We start from the raw sequence: 5,606 nt of genomic DNA on the forward strand, positions 1-5,606 counted from the left end.
TTGCAATAATTAAAAATTTATTACTTGAGGGATATATCTTATATATTTTTAATTTTTTTGTTGAATTTACTTAGAAAATACATATTTTTTTCATATATTTTAGTAAGTAAACTATTCAATGTACAACAAATTGACAACAAATTCAATCAATAATTATTGATAAATTGACATTAACTATTAAAGTTATATCCTGTCGATGAATTCTGTTGCAATATTTGAATCTGTGTAGATTAACAACAGAAATGGAAATCGAGTAAACATCTGTCAATTGCAGATTCTGTTCTATTTCTACCATTAAACTACATAAAATTCTGTTTGATTTCTGCCAGCTTGCAGTTGCTGTATTTCTGTCGATTATACCTTCTGTAGTACAAAACTATGTTAAATTCTATACATGATTGTCTTTCGATTAATGTTCTCTAACGGCTCTTTTGCCGAAGATTCTGCCCACTATCCTATTGGAGATCGACAGCTAATACCAACATTGTTGAAATTAGGTCTGTAACTGAACTAATGTACACTTTTGGAACTTAATGTGAGATATAGGTATAGGTTTGATTAATCCAAAGCGAGAAAGAGAATTTTAGTGCAGTCTAGCGCAGGAACAGAAAACAAACCAATTAAACTTTCTTGTAGTGCGTTTAAAAAAAACATTAGATTTGGCTCTTCTGTCAGAGATTATCAAAGCTTTACCGAAAGTTGAATGTTTTGAGTGTCATTATTAAAATTTGCATTGTTTTCTAAAAACAAATGTGTTTTCTAAAAAAGTCATCAGATCTAATTCCCAGAGAGATCTTTCAGAAGATCGGAGGAAAATTAGATGTAGACAATAGTATTTAATTTAATTAAAAAGATTGTGCTTGGTTAATTCAACGATTTTTTAAGGCTTATAAAGAATATTTTATCTCGCGCGAGTAATGAAAAACTAAAAAAAAGTGCACTATAGAGTGCATTGTTTGTGACTATCTTATAATAATTATTTCTGTAACTTTAAAAAATTATTTTTAATAATAATATATAAAAAAAAATTATTTTATTATTTCTTTTATTATTAAAAAAAGCGAATGTATAATGAAAAAAAATAAGATAAATAATTGTAAAAATTCCATTTTATATTATTTTTGGCCACCTAGTATATCTATTGTGGCCACGTAGGATGTCAATTTTGACCATTTGAAAGATTTAACATTATAACAAATTTTGTTCAAAATAAAAAGGATCAAAAAACAAAAATGCAAAATATTATATATTTCAATATTTATAAAACAAAAAATGCACTTTGATATATTATTTAATATATATTTATATATTTCTTTAATTTTGTATCACATTATAAAGTATTAAGGGCGGCTGCATCCATTTTCGTAATATCGTAACAGTAATCATAAGATAAACATAAGATATACTGTAAGAATTAACTAATCGAAAAGCTGAAAATTAAAAATAATAACCTTTCATTTTTGACACAATTCTTGATTGTAATTGGCTAATTCTTACGACATGTCTTATAATTATAATTACAGAAAATGTGGACGATGATCCTAATCACAATATAGCAGAGAATATTTATTAAGCTCGATATGAAACTTATTATTAGATAAACTTTAAAAAGCTTTAAACAAACAATTTTTAGAATAACGCTTTTTAGTATTATCTTCGGGTATTATCTTCAAAGATACCAGAAGGTGTTTACAATGACATTAATAATAGATAAAAACACGGTGATAACTCACAAATCTTCTGGTATAATTTTTAGAATATTTTCTCTTTATATTTATTTCAATTTATTTCCTTTTTTGCTTCATTTTTTAAAAATTTTATTCTTTTTGCTAATTTAATTTATCTCACCTTTTTTCTGCAATTTAATATTTCTTTCTTTTTCTTTCTTTTCTAATCACTTTTGTTTCTAAGTTCTAGCAATTCTATGGCCAAAAGTGAAAAATGCGAAAAAACATGCTCAATTTTTTGCCATTCTGTTTATTTATAAAAAGCAAATTAATTTTATAAACACAAGAATAAAAATAAAAATTCCTTCAATTCAAAATACAATAAATGTCAAAATCAATAGGAATCTGCGCTGTACTTCGTGCGTTAACAATTAATATAAATATATAAATACATGTAAAAGATGTTAAGTCAAATAATAAAATTCATAATACATTGTCATCTTTTAAAACTAAGAACGAGACAAATAAAACGTACGTTTTGGCTAACTTCTAGCCTTCTAACGTTATAAAAACTGTTCTAGTCATGGATGGTAGAATAACGTGACCATCCGCTAATTTCTTCACGCAATTGTCAGGCAAAAGGAGCTAGAAGGCTAGAAGTTAGCCGAAACATACGTTTTATTCGTCTCGATGTATACCTCTCTATGTATACTGTTACGTTATCATTAAAAAATATATTAAATTCCACTTATGGCGTTTCGGGAATTCTTATCATTTTTTTCTAACAAATCTGTGTCCTGAATATATTCCATAAAAAATCATTTTTTTATAATGTAAAAAAAGAAACGCGAGCGATTGTTGCGCACTACGGCCAACCTTAAATTAGAGAACTTAATAAATGACGAAAGTGGCCAAAATGAGCGCAATTAATGACACAAACGGTCATCCTATTATATGTAAAGACAACACGAGTAAAATATCAGAGTACTCTACTTTAATATTCAGTAAACAAGGATGGCATGATATTCGAAAAACACCCAGGTGGAAATCCGAACATGCCCCTGTAGATTTATTCTGTAACTTTTCAATGACAATTTTTAGCTAGAGATTGCACAAGTATTTTACATGGTGGAAAAGCTGCACAACGATACCAAACTGTTGTTAAAAATTAGTGTACTTTTTTTTGTTAATGCTCGATGCTCATTTTTAGCGTTAAAGAAATCATGTGATTAAAATTAACGCTTGATATTCTTCAATTTTATGTAATTTGTTTTAAAAATGAGTTACCATGAAAAGCCACATTTAAAGAATAGGCCTACAGAGTCTTATTCTCGAAAATATCGCATACAAAAATACTAGGGAAATCTATAATATACGTACTATAGTATTTTTGTATATTTTCGTACGCGATATTTTTTGAGAATGTGAGGCTCCCGATATTGTTTTACATTATGGATACTTATAGCTGTCACACTTGTCACTTCTTTATTACAGTACAATGGTGCAACAGTATATTATTGTGATGATATTATCTGTTTCTATTAAAGGTCATATTCCGATATACATAATATTCTATTACTTTATATTAAAAATCTCTATATTAACTCTATATTAAAAATGTGTAGTATACGTGAACTATAGATTTTTAGATTGCTGGTAATATACATCGGAATCAAAAGCATACGCATCGAAATAAATATTATCATAACTTTAAACAATATGTTACATCTTATTATTTTGGTATAATTTGTTTTTAATTATTCCAAAAACTCTGAACGCATTTTTTGTAACTTTTATAATCTCAAAGACTAGTTAGATTCTTCCAGGATTTTTATCTGATTATTTATTATATTAAATTATGTGCTGTTGTAGCATCCCTTTTATTTAAGACTGTTTTTAATAATTTTCTGATAGAATGTTTTTCTGGTAGACTTTCTTTGTTTAAAAAATTAATTAGTTCCATGTGATAAATCATGCGCCATGTTGATTTCTGCACTTTATAGGTCTGTTTCGTATCGATAAAAATTAGTGTACACTTTTAGGACTTAAAATGAAATATATACATTTAATATTTAGAGAAAGCGAAAAAAAGTATTTTAATTCAATATAATACAAGAATAAAAATAGACCTTATATTCCAATCTAGGATCATATTTTTAAAAAATGTCGCATATAAAATGTACAAAATACTATAGTATGTTACATATAATATTTTTCTAGTATCTTCGTATGCAATATCAATAATAAAACCCTTATGTGGGATTGTATTCTCAAAAAATATCGCACATGAAAATGTTATAATATACGTTACATACATTATACATTTCTCTAATAACGCTTTTATATGCGATATTTTTCAAAAATAAGGTCCCCGTTCTTTTGTATTCTTATATTTTTATACTGAATTTGCTATATAAAGAACAAACCAATTGATAACTGCAGTCTTTTTTCGAGAACGTCAAACAGACGCAAGGCTCCAAGCCTGATTTATGGGGACACGCCCCCCTCGTTCGAGAGTCATTTCGCCGATGACATCGAGGGGCTGCATAGTCGACGTTAACACCCCGGGTTTACCGTAACAAGACCGGTAACATAATGACCGAGAGAGATTCGGAGGCGACTGGCTACCCGAACGGCCATTATGCTTCCCATCGACGTTACTGCAGCCTCCCTTATTTGGGGGAATGTGTCGCGGGATGTTGCGGACGTGCGGGGACGTGCGAGCTGTGTGTGTTACTTCGAGCGTGAGAGGTGAGGTGTCGAGGCGAGAACACGTATTTACACGCGGTGCGTGTAGCACAGCTCGAGTTGACACCGACACGCGTGTCACCATTATTGAAAAAGAACGAGCGTGATTCGTGTCGTCTATTATGGGGTGAGGACTACGAATCGACTGCCGTTGGCTGCCGTCGATCGCTGCGGTTACGTTAACTCACGGTAGGGTGCCTTTTGCGCTTGACCAGCTGCCTGGTGGATCATTTACTGGGTTTGTAACTCCACAAACTGGATATGCGCGATTCGCAAGTCGCTTCACGCGCGGAAGCGAAGTCGCGGAATGGGTGAGATACAGATAAGACACGACCGATAAATAACTGGTCGATTAAACAAATGTAAGAATCGTTATCTCGCGATCTGTTCATATAAATTCAATTCTCGAAACGCAGCACGGTTGAACTAATTTGTTTTAACAACATTGCAAATCCGATTAGCGCGCCTTCCGTCTAGAGATTCATAGATAATTGAAAGCGTGAGGAGATACGATATCGATGTTGTTCCACATGTTCGAGCTTTAGGAAAATTCTGTAACGCGTGTATAATTTATATTCAGTACATTCAACGTACATATTATACAACGGTGCCTTTCGCTGTATACGAGATCGGATAAAAGAACGCTATTCGTATTCTGCAGGATAGTAAACGTATCAGCAGTTAATCCGCGCTTATGCATACATACGTGCACATTGGCGCGGGACCAAGAGTCATAGGTGACAATAATAACTTTGAGTTACATGCGAAGCGGTGTCGTAAAGCACGGGATTAGACTTCTTCCGTCTAATGTATGTAGGTATGTGCCATGCCTTCGAAAGAGCTCGCGAGAAAGGCCCTGCAGCGAAAGTGAACTGGCGCTTGAGACGTGGCTGAGAGTTCGGTTAGCTTTACATAATTAAAAGCGTTTAGTTTTGGATAGATTTGAAGTGTGCTACTGAAATTGCTTTTTATTTCATTTGATGAATAAGATGCAGATTTATTACTACATATAAATTGAAGGCAATATAAAGCTTTTGAACTCACTTCAGCGATGAATTAATATAAATTATTATTATCGTTATTGTTATCATAAGCTCGATATATTTACTGAAAAAATTTGATAATAATAATAATCAAGCTTAAAGAGAGGAGAGAGAGATAGATAGAGAGAGAGAGAGAGAGAGAGAGAGA

This window comes from Atta colombica, unplaced genomic scaffold (assembly GCF_001594045.1).
Source record: "Atta colombica isolate Treedump-2 unplaced genomic scaffold, Acol1.0 scaffold68, whole genome shotgun sequence".
Classification (NCBI taxonomy): domain Eukaryota; kingdom Metazoa; phylum Arthropoda; class Insecta; order Hymenoptera; family Formicidae; genus Atta; species Atta colombica.